The 18637-nt window shown below is 44.6% G+C and overlaps 1 pseudogene; it reads left to right on the forward strand.

Moving 5' to 3' along the window:
• The first annotated feature begins 5157 nt into the window (after positions 1-5157).
• Positions 5158-5275, forward strand: LOC134943531 (5S ribosomal RNA; annotated as a pseudogene).
• Positions 5276-18637: the final 13362 nt, after the last annotated feature.

The raw sequence follows: 18637 nt of genomic DNA on the forward strand, positions 1-18637 counted from the left end.
AGGCCTAATGGTGTCGGCTTTTGACATGGTGGAGTACGCTCTGCAGAGGTTAATCATTTCCAAGTGGGATGGCCTGCCTCATCGGATCAGGTCTCAAATGATCTCCATGACTCCGGAGGTCCGTTTGTCACTGAGCTGGTGGCTACAGGACCAACAATTGGGCAGGGGCCGTCCCTTCTGGATCTCCAACCGGGTCCTCCTGACAACGGACGCCAGTCTGTGAGGTTGGGGCACGGTGTTGGAGCAACACTCTTTTCAGGGTCGGTGGACCAGGGACGAATCTCTCCTCCCGATAAACATTCTGGAATTGCGGGCAATGTTCAATGCGTTGACACTGGCCCTGCCTCTGGTACAGAACAAGCCTGTTCAAGTACAATCTGACAACGCCACCATGGTGGCATACATAAATCATCAGGGCTGCACTCAAAGCCGCATGGCAATGAAGGAAGTGTCAAAAATCCTCCTTCTACCAGCCATATTGGCAGTGTTCATTCCGGGAGTCCTCAACTGGGAAGTAGATTTCCTCAGTCATCAGGACGTGCATGCCGGAGAGTGGAGTCTTCATCCAGAAGTCTTTCAACTTCTAGTGGACAAGTGCGGCCTACCAGATGTAGACCTGATGGCGCCTCGACACAATCACAAGGTTCCGGTCTTCGGAGCAAAGACAAGGGATCCTCAAGCAGCGTTCGTGGATGCCCTGGCAATTCCATGGAACTTTCGGCTGCAATACGTGTTCCCTCCGGTGTCACTCCTGCCCAGGGTAATATGGAAGTCCAAGCAAGAAGGAGGAATACTACTTCTAGTCGCTCCAGCGTGGCCCAGATGGCATTGGTTCTCAGACCTGCAGGTCTATCGATAGAGCGTCCTCTTCTACTTCCTCAACACCCAGACCTCCTCGTTCAGCGCTCGTGTCTACCAGGACCTGGTCAGACTTGCTTTGATGGCGTGGTTCTTGAAGCTTCACTCCTGAGAGCAAAAGGATTCTCTGAGATGGTCATTCAAACAATGTTGAAAGCCCGTAAACCAGCTTCGGCTCGGATGTATTACAGGGTCTGGAATTCTTACTTCACCTGGTGTGCTGCTAAGAATTATGATGCATATACTTTCAGAACTTCCAGGCTTCTGGCTTTTCTACAAGAAGGGCTAGACTTGGGCCTTCATCTGGCCTCCCTCAAGGTCCATATATCTGCCTTGTCGGTGTGGTTTCAGAATAAAATTGTGTCTCTTCCTGACGTTCACACTTTCACTCAGGGTGTTATACAGATTCAACCTCCCTGTGTCTCTCCTGTGGCTCCATGGGATCTGTCTGTTGTTCTGAATGCCCTACAAGAGTCTCCATTTGAACCTCTTGAGTCTGTGGACCTTAAATGCCTTACGCCTAAGGTCGTATATCTATTGGCTATTGCCTCTGCTAGAAGGGTGTTGGACTTAGGCGCTTTGTCCTGTCATCCACCCTTTCTGATTTTTCACCATGACTGGGCAGTTCTTCGAACTCGCCCAGGTTATTTGCCTAAGGTGGTATCATCTTTTCACCTTAACCAGGAGATTGTGGTTCCAGCCTTCATCTCTTCTGGTTTGTCCTCCAAAGGAAGATCTTTGGATGTGGTACGGGCTCTCTGTATTTATGTGGAAAGGACTGCCTCTATCAGGAGGTCAGATTCCCTTTTTGTAATTTTTGGTTCTCACAAACGTGGCTGGCCTGCGAATAAGCATACCTTGGCCAGATGGATTAGAATGGTGATTGCACAAGTCTATGCGCAGGCTGGGCTCCCAGCTCCTGCTGCTATCAAAGCCCATTCTACTCGGTCCGTTGGACCTTCTTGGGCGGCCCGCCATGGCGCATCCGCAGAACAATTGTGCAAGGTGGCTATGTGGTCCTCAGTGAACACTTTCATCAGCTTCTATGCCTTTCATACTTCCAACCTCCCAGGATGCTTTCTTGTGCCCACTACAGTGCATCCCCTCCCATGAGGAACTGCTTAGGACATCCCCGATAATTTGATGGGACAGATGGATCTCTTCAAAAAGTTTGTATGAAAAAAAGTAATGATGGGTGAGTGGCCTGGGTAGGCATGGCGTAAGACGCACGCCTAAAAATCTTGACTGCTTATTCTTTGGCCACTTTTTTTTACTCTTAAATGATACTGGACCTTCCTCAAATACCCTGGGGATGTCTTTGTGGGGCTTTTTTTGCTGTGTGCCTCTTCCTTGGGGCCTCCTGTACACGGAAGTGCCATCTTTGCTCACTCCTGCCGGCTTCCCTGCTGATAGAACTGGCCTCTCCCACAGATTGACCTCTCTAGCTGGGAGTTCGTTCCTGGGTCCTACTGCTGACCTGCTTCCGAGCAGTTGTCTCTCTTTCTGTCTCCATGTAGCCACATAGCTATGCATATCTTCTGCACGTCATGAACATCGTGGCTGCACCACTCTGCTTCATTGACATACTGGCTGCTGCATCTCCTGAGCTCGGTGGCTTCTACCTGTGGACTGCTCCCTGGTGTCTGCTATCTTTTGGCGGTTTGACCTGCCTTGGACTTCCTGCTGTTTTCCTGCTTATTGTCATCCCAGGGAACTGTGGTTAATACTCCTGTATCTTTTATTGCTGCTTTTGACACAAGGGTCTGAGCACAATGTATTTACCTTCACAGACTGCAGTACCCTTGTTCTTGATTGACTGAACTCTTTAGAGTTTCAGCAAGTGGTGGGCTGAGCTGGAGTTTCTTTGTTTGGATCATCTGTTGAAGCAGAAGGTAGTACCCCTAATTAGTTTCAGGAATCCTGATTGACACCTGCCTTAGGTCAAGCCTCCTTTGCTTCTCAGTTTGCTGTGGTTAGAAGTTCCCTCGTGGATATTTCTTATTAAAACTTCATATTATCAGAACTTTAGAACTTTCACTGTTGTCTCGTCCTTTGAACCTATCTTAAAATGGTTTTACTAGCAGAATTTGAATAGGAATGATCCTCCTTGATTGATTTAAGTGCAATTGACTTATTGCCCTTACTTGTTTTTCGTTATTATGCATTCTCATTATTCTGTTATTCGTGCGCTTCAAATTTTTTTTGAATATATATTTCAATTTTGAGTAGTAATGTTTGCATAGTGCACCTGCATCCTTTTTTCTATATGTAGTACTATAAATCTTAGCAAGGTAGCACCTCTCATTCCAAGTATCTAGGGTGTGCAGTCTAGAGACCCTCCCCCTATATAAAGCAGCAGTGATGCACAGATGTGGTAATGCAGCATGCATTTGTGATCCAGTGCTCTGTCCTATAACACAGCATCAGATCACATGCAACTCAGTCGGCCCTCTGCATGACCCATGATGGCAAGCAAGCTGGCCGGCCATTGCAGCTCCAACAAAGAGGTTAGGAAATCTCCATCGGAAATTGGAGATCCTGGCCTCAGCACTCCTCCAAAATGGAGGTGACATGCCTCCATTTTGGTAAATGACAGCCATCGCCACCACCAAATGTCTGCAGTCATTCTGCACATACACAGTATGGGTCCTGCACATGTGCAGAGTACTGCACATCTGTACTTTGTGACATAGTGAAATAGAAGTGTCGGGACCTGAAGTAGGCCCAGTATGCTTTCCCTAGCCAGTAAAAATCTGAACCAGACTTAGCTTTTAAAGTTTTCGAATGTTGCAACAATTTTGTCCACTTTAAAAAATTCCAGATAAAGCCTTTTGTGCTTCTTCCTCTATTTACAAATTTTTATTTGAACCTCTTGCCCAGCAGTGTGTATAAATGCATCCATATCTTTTTGGGTGCATTAAAGAATATAGGAGGTGATAATCTTCATTTTTAAAACTTTCTGGGATGTCTGCGGTGTCAGAGACTGTAAACATCACCAGAAGGTTGATACTTTCCAATTTCTCTTCATTTTTAACGCATTGATCAACTGTGCAAGACACTATTGACTTCCCAAGCTTTGTATGGCTTATTCTTGGTTTCTTACCAGAGTAAAGGTTTCTCTTGCTTAAATTTCTGGTGGGCACATCCATTGGTCAACTTTTCCTTGACACATCTCTAACATTAAGCCTTGAAACACTGTATTGGCTATGGGCATACAGTACTTCACTACCAACTTATCTTCTTTGAAACAGCCACTATCATTCTAAATGCCACCAGCAGTATAATCTTCAGACCTTAGCTTTATGTCAGAGGATGTACTAGCAGTGCCACCCTCCAATTCTGGGCTTTCTTGTACACATAACATGCTCAAATGTTTATTCCATTGATCCACAAATTTCATCTCACAGATTTGGTGGATATGGGCCACTTCAATAATGCTCATATCTAAGATCTTCTTAGGCATCCACTTGGCCTTTGAAAATATAAAAAAAAAAAATTGTGGGTCCGCACCAGCCTGGAGAAAGTACAATATAACTATAAATATGAAAGCCAATATTAAGACTGTTGTTATTGATATTAAATAGTAATTAATTGGCGGTGCTCCCAGTAGTTTTGTAGATTGGACTACAGTTTAGGAAAGAGAGAGAAAAAGACCAAATTACCTTTTTTGGAGACCCCTTCTTTTTATTTTATGAGGCAATCAGGGGCAGAGTAATGGAGCTCAAGGCTAGCTCAAAGTTTTTAACAAAGTCAAGTTCTGTTATTACTGACAGAGAAATGTCATTAATTTAACACCATAACTTGAGCTCAAATAAATATAGCTCTAGCTCAAACTCTATTATCAATGACAGAGAGATACCATTGATTTCACAACATGAATGGTACTCAAAAAATATAGCTCACATAGTTTGTATGAGGCTCCAACGCTGTCATTTATATAGGGTTAAACCGTTGCTGTAAAACGGTGGAGCTAATTAATAGCTCCAATTTAGCAGGTTATAACAAACTGAAATAGATGCTATTACAGTTTGTGGCTAATTGAACACTTATAGAACCTGGCAGCAATGGTGCTCCATTAGTATTTCAAACAACTGTTAGATGATAGACTTTAATAATTGTGTCTATGGAATGTAACAACATAAAATGTGAAAAATCCTATGCATAACGGGGAGGGTAGGGGGGACACATTACACTATAAACCAAATAAGAGAGGCTCTCGTGAACAAGCCTAGTAAACTAAGGTGAAATGTACATCAAGAGACGACACATCAGCAAGTGTTTTCTCTCCTTGTAATAACTGCCCACGATCATACTATCCTGAATACGCCCGATCTTGTCCGATCTCGGAAGCTAAGCAGGTAAGGACTGGTCAGTACTTGGATGGGAGACCACATGGGAATACTAGGTGCTTTGGGCAAATTTTCAAGGAGACTACTACTCTCCATTCATTGCTCTGTAGCCCACTCTGTGGCCTGATTATTATTATTGTCAAAGTTTAATAATAAATAAGAGTAATATCCTAAATTATTCAGTGATTCTTTGGATACCTTTCAATTTATATATAGGAATGCTGAACATACTTTTTGATATTTTCATCCTCATTTCATCTTGAACCTTATTTGTTACAAAGGCAATCAAGTTTTTATGACAAAATACATCATTTATTATTATGAGTAATATTTTTACATAGGAATTAAATGAAGGTTAAGTTTTAGCTACATTCATTTTTGATATACACATTTTTGATTATGTAAACGAGTGCTCCCAAAAAAGGTAATTTTGTCTTTTTCTCTCTCTTCCCTAAACTGTAGTACTTTGAAAATATGATAAAGAACTTCCACATATTCCATCAGCACAGATTGAGATTCACTCTCCACAGAGGTCTCTACTTTCAGATTCTTTTTATCTGGGTGACTTGCTTAAAGATTTGTTGTGTGAGACAAATTTACTTCCTAATAGAAAGATTGAGCTGCATTGCAAGTTCCATCCTGGTTGCATAAAGGCACTGTTTCACATACAGGATCATTATTCTTCACAAGACTGTCAATATTAACTTTCTGTAATATTCTGCTTTCCACTGTAAAAGTGTGTGACCTGGTTACATTCATATAATTCTGATCACATGGCAACAACAGTGTCTCACCCTCCAATATCATCTTGCAATACAATATTTTAGATAGTTTTCTAGTCACTTTTTGTCTCTAACATATAACTCTTCATGCCAGTCTTTTTAGGGTCAACCTGCAGCAACTGCTGGCATCAGATGCCATTTTGGTCTAAAATCCAATTTCAGAGTGTTACCCAACTTATTTTCCTCCTCTGCTTTTCCCACTTCCACATAGAACATGTTCTGGTATTTTTCCCCATTGCATTCAGTCTCCAGAAGATTGTTCTCCATATCTGTAAATTCAACAAGTCTCAACATTTGTAAAGCTCTTTCAGATTGTGACACTTTTAATATACAATTGGGGCCTAATTCAAGGTTGATTGCAAAAGCAAAACCCTCTAATGGGCAAAACCATGTGTACTGCAGGTGGGGCAGATGTAATAAGATGTGCGGAGAGAGTTAGATTTGGGTGGGGTGTGTTCAAACTGAAATCTATATTGCAGTGTATGAATAAAATAGCCAGTGTTTATTATGCACAGAAACAATATAACCCACCCATATCTAACTCTCTCTGCACATGTTATATTTTCCACCCCCCCCCCCCTCCAGTGCACAGGGTTTTGCCCATTAGAGGAAGATTTTGCTTTTGCAATCAACCTTGAATTAGGCCCTGAATCTACAATTCTCTGGCATTCATTTCCATTTGGAGACTTTGCAACTGATTCTGTGTACTTAACAGACATTTCTCAAGGTTCTTATTGTCTCCTTGGAATTCCTAAATTACACCATGTACATGGTAAAGTTATTTCTCCAAATCTTCACTTTACTCTGCTGCTTTACACATTCCTACAGAAACACATTTCTCTCAGCCAGATACTCTGAATTTTCTCTGGCTGTAGCCAAGTTGGATTCTAGCACCTGTATTTGTTCCTTAAAACATGACTCAAGACAAGCTCTGTGGTTTTTCCTCGTGATCTTTCTAATTGAGCGTGAGTCTTCAGTATTTGGAGATATTTCTCCCCTTCTCCAGAGTACTCACTGAGCTTCTCAGCCAAGTTTTTCTTGTGTGGGCACAATTAAAGAGTCTTTTCCTTTTAACACCAGAGCTAAATACACCATTTTTACTTTTGTGTGCTCTGCATCACTCTGATGTCCCTTTATACATTCATTTGACTCTTCCACTTCCTGCTGAAGTTCCAAACACATTTAGCACAATTTAACAATGTCTTTCTCTAATACTTTAGTCTTTGCAAGCTGCATCATTTTCTCACTTTGTAATACATATTAATGCACTAGGTGATTCATTGCGCCCTATGGGCGCTCTTCACACCGTCGGAAGGGGCTACGCCCCTGCAACCTCTGTACATCCTTTGTTTGCCGAATATTTGTACGATATGGAGTATTACCTTTAAGCTTAATGTTGTTTGTCGTTACGTATTGTACGGGGAAAGGGTGTGCGATGGGTAAGAGGGCGTAGCCTCTTGTGACAGCGTCAAGAGCGGATGCAGGGGAGGATGAATGACCTAGTGTTATAGTGGGTCCAGGGGATGACGCTGGCTACCTGGGGGGGCTCAGTGTCAGGGGAGGGAGGGCACAGGCAACTTACCAGACTGTCCCTCGTTTGTTATTGTAGTGTCTGGCAGCGTCTCCCTGTGTGAGCAGGCACCCAGCAGGAGGCAATTACTAAAGTGGCAGCTGAACGGGCTGCCAGTGACAATGCTGGCTGCCGATATGTGTGCACAGTATTGCGGCGGTGGTCGGGCCCTTGATGGAGCTGCAAGCAATGGAGGGGGCCGGGGCCGAGATGGCGCGGTAACGTGCTGGCGCGGGTATGAGACTGCTTACCTGGTGTGGCTCAGTAGCAGGCTTGACGGCGCGTACGGGCTGTCCCTCGTGTTCCTTCTCAGGAGGCAGGTATTCCAGTGGCAGCTGCACAGGCTGCCAATCACAGCGCATCCTGCCGGCGTCTGGCCAATGGCGGTCGGAGTGTGCAGGGGGCTGGACGAAGGGAGACTCCAGAAATGGTTTCCGGGGGGTCCGCATGGGAGTTTGGACCAATGGCTGGTGAGGGGGGGGGGTGCGTGGTCGCATCTGAGTGTGCATCAATGGCTGGCGAGGGGGGGGCGGAGCCGCGACGGAGCCTTAAACTGGTGCAGTTGTCTCTGCACAATCGCGGCCACTGTGATATAACCTGTGTTGCTCACATATACAATAGGGCAGCTTCTATGGCTATCTCCTAATCTCTCCTATCCTCTCTCCTATATAATTAGCCCAGATTAGCCCAGTGGCTTGACTCCGCCCAGCTATGTGACTCCGCCCAGCGTTAGCAAATGAGTCACAAAGTCACAGATCTGGGCTAATATATAGGAGATTAGCCTTTTCAAGGTGTTCAGACATAACTGTCAAATTTAAATTCTGTCTCTTTAAGGGGGCTATTTATCAAAGCTTTAGGAGAGATACAATTGTGTGAGATAAAGTACAAACCAATCCATTCCTAATTTACATGCTACAGACTGTGTTTGAAAAGACAGGACTTGATAGGATGGTACTTTATCTCTCACAATTTTCATCTCTTACCAAGCTTTGATAAATACCCTCCTAAGAGCCTTAATTTCCATCTCTCTCATTTCTTCCTCTTGTTTAAAGGATATTTTTAAAGAAGACAATTCACTGTACAACTTTTCTCAACTGCTTATGTACAAATCTTTCTTCTGCTGACTTATCTTTAAGGACAGTATCATATTAGAGGAGATAGAACATCGGGTGCAAAAAAAGTCTATTGTTTGCACTTTTTTTCGATATTTCACAGATTATTATTATTTTTTTTACAGGCTATCCAAATAGGATCACCCTTTAAAAAACAGCTTTCCTCCTGAAAAAATGCAGGTTCAGTGAAACCTGTGTGTTTTCGCGAGAAACAGCCCCATTTTTGCTGGAAAACAGGGCTGTTTCCAGGGATTTGGTTCTGCCTACCTGAGGCAGGTGAAACAAAATCCCCGGTAAGCATGGGTGACCTGTCAGTGTTCCTTGCTCACAGCAGCAGGCTTGGACTGCAGTGAGGGCACCGCTGCATGGGATACGGCACTCAGTACTGTGACCGGTGAGGTTGAGGTGCAGAGCTGCACCAGAAGTTGTCAGGAGTTGGCACCCGGTGCAGTAACAGAAAAACACTGATAAGCTGCAGCTTGTGCCAGCTTATTGGGGCTAATAGGATAGCCCCGGGTGATATCATTACCTGCGGTAATGTATCGTGGGTAATTGGATACATAGAAGAATATAATTTTGTACATATAAGTGATTTAGGATGTACGGATTCTTTGTTCCGTTGGCATGACATCACTTTGGGTGATCCTATAAGAAGGTGGACATCTGAATTCTCTTGGGACAATTCTCCATCACCTATTCTTCGCCTCTGCACAGTGGAAAGAACTATTTTGCATAGACAGTATTACACTATGTTGTGTTCTATATTTTTTTTGTTTCATGTAATACTATTACCTTGGTGAGAACCATCCAATCAAGGGGACATTTGGAGCGCAGAAAGTGAGGTTGTACTTTTTTTGTTGAATAAAGAAAGGTGTTTCAGCACAGGTGATGGCAATCATAAATTAAGAGGGAAGTCCAGAAGCAGAGCATTCTGTCCCTCCTCGAGAGGGCCATGTTGGGAGGTATGAGTCTCATACTTTATCTTCTCTGTGTGGGTGGATCCCTTCAGTCCCACACTGAATCAGCTGCTCATCAGCTCCATCTTGTTTGTTACTGCCACACTATGTATTTACTTAGCAATTTTAGTATTCTATATTAAACAAATATTGTTAGAATTTTATTTTGTTTCCAGCAAACCCTCCTTTCGGCCAGAGATACATTTCTCTTTTTGCACAAATCACTTCTATCCCAAATTGGACTTGAAAATGATATACAGGACATATATGTAGTTTGTTTCTGCTTCTATGTAACCCCCCAAAAAAACAACAACAAAAAACAACAACAACAACAACAACAACTCAGTTTTACTTTCTGAAATAGTTAAATTCACATTGTTATGTAGATGTCAAATAACATATAAATCTTAAACCATTTACTAGTAATAACTAAAAAATCTCCACATGACCATGTCAATGTCACAGCAAAGTAGTTATGTTTAGGAGCTATTCTACAGATAACTGCTCTAAATGATTATGTGCATGTATTTTTCAATAGCTGGCAGCATGAAATTCATGGATTTCATGCAAAAGGTATAAATTATCGGACATAAAGGGCATTCACAGTGAATGACAGTTTAATTGCTGTACTTCTGGAACAATGAAGGCAAACTGTTGAACTATAAGACTTCATCATAAGAGCTGACTCAACTTTACTTGTATATCTAGATTTTCACTTTATTCAGGAAAATACTGTACAAGTACTGTAGCAATCTCATATAAAGATGTATTCCCTGATGGTTCTGTGCATTTGATAAGGTACACTTTAGCAAACTAGGATTTCGGTATCTGCTGTCAAGCTGAGAATAAATGAGTTTTTTTCACAATGTACATTTGATATATTTATAGAAAAAAAAAGTATACAAATTAATTACGTTTTGTGTGCATTTTCTTGTAGCCAACAGGTAATCTGAAAACATATTTGACAGTCCTGCAAAAACAGTCAAACTCTCCCCCACTGAATAGTTTTCATGTTGGAAATATATGTTAGTGAAAATGTTCTGTAGTGATTCTTGCAAGTTAATTGGCACTGTAGTTAGGCTGCCTCACAATGCTGGTCTTAAGTATGAATCCAACAAATAGTGACATCTTTATGTGTTTCCCCCCCCCCCCTTGTTTGTGAGAGGATCTGGTCAGGATCTCGGTGGTCAGGATCCCGACTGTCTAAAGACCGACACTGATCAGAAAGCCAGCTCTGGTATCACGACAGCCGGGATCCGGATCAAGTTACTGCCCAGACGCTGAAGAGGTGAGCTGTGGGGAGTGGGGTGGGGGAGGTTAGGTTTAGGCTGCAGGGTGATGGTGAGGGTTAGTGCTGTGGGAAGGGGGAGTTATGCACCCCTGACTGCAGGTAAAGAGGGGTTAGGGTTAGGCACCATCAGGGAGGGTTGAGTTAGGCTGCGGGGTGTGTATGGGGGGGGAGAGGGTTAGGCTGCAGTAAATGAGGGTAAGGGGGTGAGTGCTATGTAAACAGCGGAATGCCATGATCAGTATTCTTTCAGTCCCAACCGTTTGTGAGGGTCTCCTTACACAGTCCAAGCATGTTTTGTTAGGTTAAAAACCTTCAGGATGAAATTGGCCATTTTGTGCATGTTTTAGGGAAATTACTGTAGCTTGTAGCCTCCACTTCGGTAAAAAATTATGCACCTAAAAAAATGTACAATTGTACATGTCTGTGGCATATGGTGCTATATAAATAAAAATAATTTATGTCTGTCAGATACTTTTTTGTGACAAGTAAAATATGTTAAGTTTAGGAACCACTAGTAAACTGCAATTTGTTTTAAATGTGATTGTTTGAAGATGTACTTTCATATCACTATTATCGATTATTATAGTGGCACCGATCATATTACACATACTGAAATCATCCACTTGAGTACCTGACCAATTGAAGAATACAGTTTAAATGCTATGCGTGTGTGTGTGTGTGTGTGTGTGTGTGTGTGTGTGTGTGTGTGTATAGACACACATACACACTGTCACGGTTTGATGCACAGTGTTACCTGCTTCAGGTGATGACTGGTGTCCAGCAGCTGTGACTCTAGGCTGGAACTGAGGAGGCTGTATATAGCACTATTGCATGGGACTTGGGTAGCAGTGAAAACTGCTGTTGGTATATATTTCAGGTAATGAACTACTAAGTGGCTCTATTCCGGAAGGCTACCGGCTGAGGAATTATAGCTGGACCAGACTGGCTACCGGCTGACGAGATGCTGCTGGACTGGCTACTGGCTGAGGAATACAGCTGGACCAGACTGTCTACCGGCTAAAGAGAGATGCTGCTGGAACGTACTGGCTACCAGCTGAGGAAAACAGCTGGACAGGACTGGCTATTTTGAGTTTAGGAGCACCTGCTTCCGGCCGCACACACTGCGCCGCACAGGAGATGATGTCACCGTCTCTTAACCCACTCAATCAAAAATGCATCAAAAAATATACAAGCAATATTCATAAAACACCAAATAGTGAAACAATGTATACAAAGACAATAAAGAAACAACACAATACATAGTTAAAACATAATGTAGCAACTTTGAAAAGCGCTCCTTCACCATGTTCAGCTGGATCACTGCTGTCAATTCCAGATACAAATGTATCTGATGTTAGTAAGCATAAGAACAAATATTTAGTGCAGGCCTGTAACACATTGACTAGGGTAGTAAAATAAAACTCTATGCACTGTAGAAGCAAATTATTAAAAACATTGAATTCTTTTTTTCATGATGGGGCTTAATATCTACATCTGGGTGTGCGATGGGGTCCAATGTGGCCCCATCATACGCTAACGGTTTATGTTTGCCGTGGAACATGACATCTTCTTCAATGATGTTGAAATTGCTAGTAAGATCTTAGCATTTTTATGGTACATAGATGATGTGTTGATTGTATGGGGTGGTACGAGTTTAGGCAAATTATTGAGTTACATAATTCTTCTGACAGCCCCGTCAAGTTTACTTTTACTATTGATACTCATAAAGTTAATTTTCTGGATGTTATTATCATAACTGGAGGGATGCTTATTACATCCTTGTATAACAAGCCGACAGACAAGAATAACTTTTTATTGGCCAGTAGTGCACACACAGCTCCCTTGAGAAGTGCTTTACCTTATTCTCAGTTTTTGAAAATGGCTAGAATTTCGTCTGATAGATAGATTGATTTGATGTGTTCTAAATTTCTTGAGCATGGGTAACCTCAGTCCGAATTGATTAAAGCTAAAGAGAAAGTGTTAGCATTGTCCTCAGAGCAGCTTGTTACTAAAAAGAAACCCCCTGGGAATATCAATAGACATGTATTGGTTAATAAATTCAATCACTTGAGTTCTGAAGTTAATAGAGAAGCTAAAAAACTATGGCCTTTGTTGACCAAGGATAAAGATCTTAAACCCCTTCATAATACATCTCTTATGTCGAATTATTGCAGAGGTAGGAGCATAAGGGACTATGTTGTACGTACTGTATATCTAAAATGGGGAAAAAGCAAAACACTACGTTTCTTGGCTAGCCAAAAAACGGGTGTTTTAAATGTCCCCACTGTAATACTTGTAGTTTTATGCAGACTGGTACCCATTTCTTTCATCCTTAGTAGGGTGTTAAATTCAATATCTCGCACTATTTGACCTATACTACCAAGTTGTGGTGTACACTATTACTTGTCCATGTTCAAAAATGTATGTGGGTAAAACCGGCTGTTCGTTCAAAGAACGCATGACCCAGAACCGTTTGGCAATTCGGGCGGCATTGGTGTCGGGTTCGAGTGAACAGCCGCTTGCATGTCATTTCGCTGAAGCTAAACACAATTTGTCCCTTTTGAGATATCGCATTATTGATCATGTACCCCCTCTTGTTAGAGGTGGTGACAGATCCCGTTGTTTGCTTAAGTTAGAAGCACAATGGATAGTTAAACTAGATACATTGGCTCCCAAGGGGTTAAATGAGACTCTTGGTCTTCAATGTTTTTGATAATTTTCTTCTACAGTGCCCAGAGATTCATTTTACTACCCTAGTCAATGTGTTACAGGCCTGCACTAAACATTTGTTCTTATGATTACTAGCATCAGATAGATTTGTATCTGTAATTGACAGCAGTGATCCAGCTGAACATGATGAAGGAGCGCTTTTCAAAGTTGCTACATTATGTTTTCTCTGACGTCCTAGTGGATGCTGGGGACTCCGTAAGGACCATGGGGAATAGCGGCTCCGCAGGAGACTGGGCACAAATAGAAAGCTTTAGTACTACCTGGTGTGCACTGGCTCCTCCCCCTATGACCCTCCTCCAAGCCTCAGTTAGATTTTTGTGCCCGAACGAGAAGGGTGCACACTAGGGGCTCTCCTGAGCTTCTTAGTGAAAGTTTTAGTTTAGGTTTTTTATTTTCAGTGAGACCTGCTGGCAACAGGCTCACTGCATCGAGGGACTAAGGGGAGAAGAAGCGAACTCACCTGCGTGCAGAGTGGATTGGGCTTCTTAGGCTACTGGACACCATTAGCTCCAGAGGGACCGATCACAGGCCCAGCCTTGGAGCTCGGTCCCAGAGCCGCGCAGCCGCCCCCCTTACAGAGCCAGAAGCAAGAAGAAGTCCGGAAAATCGGCGGCAGAAGACATCCTGTCTTCCACAAGGTAGCGCACAGCGCTGCAGCTGTGCGCCATTGCTTCTCAGCACACTTCACACTCCGGTCACTGAGGGTGCAGGGCGCTAGGGGGGGGCGCCCTGAGCAGCAATAGAAACACCTTGGCTGGCTAAAAATACATCAGATATAGTCCCTGGGCTATATGGATGAATTTTAACCCCTGCCAGATTTTCACAAAAAGCGGGAGAAAGGCCGCCGAGAAGGGGGCGGAGCCTATCTCCTCAGCACACAGGCGCCATTTTCCCTCACAGCTCCGCTGGAAGGACGTCTCCCTGACTCTCCCCTGCAGTCCTGCACTACAGAAACAGGGTAAAAAAGAGAGGGGGGCACTAATTGGCGGGTTATTAACAATACAGCAGCTATAAGGGAGAAACACTTATATAAGGTTGTCCCTATATATATATATAGCGCTCTGGTGTGTGCTGGCATACTTTCCCTCTGTCTCCCCAAAGGGCTAGTGGGGTCCTGTCCTCTATCAGAGCATTCCCTGTGCGTGTGCTGTGTGTCGGTACGTTTGTGTCGACATGTATGAGGAGGAAAATGATGTGGAGGCGGGGCAATTGCCTATAATAGAGGTGTCACCCCCTAGGGAGTCGACACCTGAGTGGATGGCTTTATGGAAGGATTTACGTGACAGTGTCAGCTCCTTACAAAAGACTGTTGATGACATGAGACAGCCGGCTAATCAGTTAGTCCCTGTCCAGGCGTCTCAGAAACCATCAGGGGCCCTAAAATGGCCGTTAACTCAGGTGGTAGATACAGACGTCGACATGGATACTGACTCCAGTGTCGACGGTGAGGAGACAAACGTGACTTCCAGTAGGGCCACACGTTACATGATCACGGCAATGAGAGAGGTTTTAAACATTTCTGATACTGCAAGTACCACTAAAAAGGTATTATGTGGGGTGTGAAAAAACTACCCGTAGTTTTTCCTGAATCAGATGAATTAAATGAGGTGTGTGCTGTGTGATGAAGCGTGGGTTTCCCCCGATAAAAAACTGATAATTTCTAAAAAGTTATTGGCATTATACCCTTTCCCGCCAGAGGTTAGGGCGCGTTGGGAAACACACCCTAGAGTGGATAAAGCGCTCACACGCTTATCAAAACAAGTGGCGTTACCGTCTCCTGATACGGCCGCCCTCAAGGAACCAGGTGACAGAAAACTGGAAAATATCCTAAAAAGTATATACACACATACTGGTGTTATACTGCGACCATCAATCGCCTCAGCCTGGATGTGCAGCGCTGGGGTGGCTTGGTCGGGTTCCCTGACTGAAAATATTGATACCCTGGATAGGGACAGTATATTGTTGACTATAGAGCATTTAAAAGATGCATTTCTATATATGCGAGATGCACAGAGGGATATTTGCACTCTGGCATCAAGAGTGAGTGCGCTGTCCATTTCTGCCAGAAGAGGGTTATGGACGTGACAGTGGTCAGGTGATGCGGATTCTAAACGGCATATGGAAATATTACCTTATAAAGGGGAGGAGTTATTTGGGGTCGGTCTATCGGACCTGGTGGCCACGGCAACTGCTGGGAAATCCACATTTTTACCCCAGGTCGCCTCTCAGCATAAAAAGACGCCGTCTTATCAGGCTCAGTCCTTTCGTCCCCATAAGGGCAAGAGGGCAAAAGGTTCCTCCTTTCTGCCCCGGGGCAGAGGAAGGGGAAAAAGACTGCAACAGACAGCCAATTCCCAGGAACAAAAGCCCTCTCCCGCTTCTGCCAAGTCCTCAGCATGACGCTGGGGCCTTACAAGCGGACTCAGGCACGGTGGGGGCCCATCTCAAGAATTTCAGCGCGCAGTGGGCTCACTCGCAAGTGGACCCCTGGATCCTTCAAGTAGTATCTCAGGGGTACAAATTGGAGTTCGAGACGTCTCCCCCTCGCCGGTTCCTGAAGTCTGCTTTACCAACGTCTCCCTCCGACAGGGAGGCAGTATTGGAGGCAGTTCACAAGCTGTATTCCCAGCAGGTGATAATCAAGGTACCCCTCCTGCAACAAGGGAAGGGGTATTATTCCACGCTGTTTGTGGTACCGAAGCCGGACGGCTCGGTGAGACCTATTTTAAATCTGAAGTCTTTGAACACTTACATACAGAGGTTCAAATTCAAGATGGAATCACTCAGGGCAGTGATCGCGAACCTGGAAGAGGGGGACTATATGGTGTCTCTGGACATCAAGGATGCCTACCTCCATGTCCCCATTTACCCGTCTCATCAAGGGTACCTCAGGTTTGTAGTACAAAACTGTCACTATCAGTTTCAGACGCTGCCGTTTGGATTATCCACGGCACCCCGGGTCTTTACCAAGGTAATGGCCGAAATGATGATTCTTCTTCGAAGAAAAGGCGTTTTAATTATCCCTTACTTGGACGATCTCCTGATAAGAGCAAGATCCAGAGAACAGTTAGTAGTCGGAGTAGCACTATCTCAAGTAGTGCTACGGCAGCACGGCTGGGTTCTAAATATCCCAAAATCGCAGCTGACTCCGACGACACGTCTTCTGTTCCTAGGGATGATTCTGGACACAGTCCAGAAAAAGGTGTTCCTTCCGGAGGAGAAGGCCAGGGAGTTATCCGAACTAGTCAGAAACCTCCTGAAACCAGGGCAAGTCTCAGTGCATCAATGCACAAGAGTCTTGGGAAAAATTGTAGCTTCCTACGAAGCGATTCCATTCGGCAGATTCCACGCAAGAACGTTCCAGTGGGATCTGCTGGACAAATGGTCCGGATCGCATCTTCAGATGCATCAGCGGATAACCCTGTCCCCAAGGACAAGGGTGTCTCTTCTGTGGTGGTTGCAGAGGGCTCATCTTCTAGAGGGCCGCAGATTCGGCATTCAGGACTGGGTCCTGGTGACCACGGATGCCAGCCTGAGAGGCTGGGGAGCAATCATACAAGGAAGAAATTTCCAGGGCTTGTGGTCAAGCCTGGAGACATCACTTCACATAAATATCCTGGAGCTAAGGGCCATCTACAATGCTCTAAGCCTAGCACGACCCCTGCTTCAAGGTCAGCCGGTGCTGATACAGTCAGACAACATCACGGCAGTCGCCCACGTAAACAGACAGGGCGGCACAAGAAGCAGGAGGGCAATGGCAGAAGTTGCAAGGATTCTTCGCTGGGCGGAAAATCATGTGATAGCACTGTCAGCAGTGTTCATTCCGGGAGTGGACAACTGGGAAGCAGACTTCCTCAGCAGACACGACCTCCACCCGGGAGAGTGGGGACTTCACCCAGAAGTCTTCCACATGATTGTGAACCGTTGGGAAAAACCAAAGGTGGACATGATGGCGTCTCGCCTCAACAAAAAACTAGACAGGTATTGCGCCAGGTCACGGGACCCTCAGGCAATAGCTGTGGACGCTCTGGTAACACCGTGGGTGTACCAGTCAGTGTATGTGTTCCCTCCTCTGCCTCTCATACCCAAGGTACTGAGAATCATAAGAAGGAGAGGAGTAAGGACTATACTCGTGGCTCCGGATTGGCCAAGAAGGACTTGGTACCCAGAACTTCAAGAGATGCTCACGGAGGACCCGTGGCCTCTACCTCTAAGAAGGGACCTGCTCCAGCAGGGACCCTGTCTGTTCCAAGACTTACCGCGGCTGCGTTTGACGGCATGGCGGTTGAACGCCGGATCCTGAAGGAAAAAGGCATTCCGGATGAAGTCATCCCTACCCTGATCAAAGCCAGGAAGGATGTAACCGTGCAGCTTTATCACCGTATTTGGCGTAAATATGTTGCGTGGTGCGAGGCCAAGAAGGCCCCTACAGAGGAATTTCAACTGGGTCGTTTCCTGCATTTCCTGCAAACAGGACTGTCTATGGGCCTAAAATTAGGGTCCATTAAGGTTCAAATTTCGGCCCTGTCGATCTTCTTCCAAAAAGAGCTGGCTTCAGTTCCTGAAGTTCAGACGTTTGTCAAAGGGGTGCTGCATATACAGCCTCCTTTTGTGCCTCCAGTGGCACCTTGGGATCTCAATGTGGTTTTGGGGTTCCTAAAATCACATTGGTTTGAACCACTCACCACTGTGGACTTAAAATATCTCACATGGAAAGTGGTAATGCTGTTGGCCCTGGCTTCAGCCAGGCGCGTGTCAGAATTGGCGGCTTTATCCTATAAAAGCCCTTACCTAATTTTTCATACGGATAGGGCAGAATTGAGGACTCGTCCTCAATTTCTCCCTAAGGTGGTTTCAGCGTTTCACCTGAACCAGCCTATTGTGCTACCTGCGGCTACTAGGGACTTGGAGGACTCCAAGTTGCTGGACGTAGTCAGGGCCCTGAAAATATATGTTTCCAGGACGGCTGGAGTCAGAAAATCTGACTCG

The sequence above is a fragment of the Pseudophryne corroboree genome, chromosome 1, assembly GCF_028390025.1.
Source record: "Pseudophryne corroboree isolate aPseCor3 chromosome 1, aPseCor3.hap2, whole genome shotgun sequence".
Lineage (NCBI taxonomy): Eukaryota > Metazoa > Chordata > Amphibia > Anura > Myobatrachidae > Pseudophryne > Pseudophryne corroboree.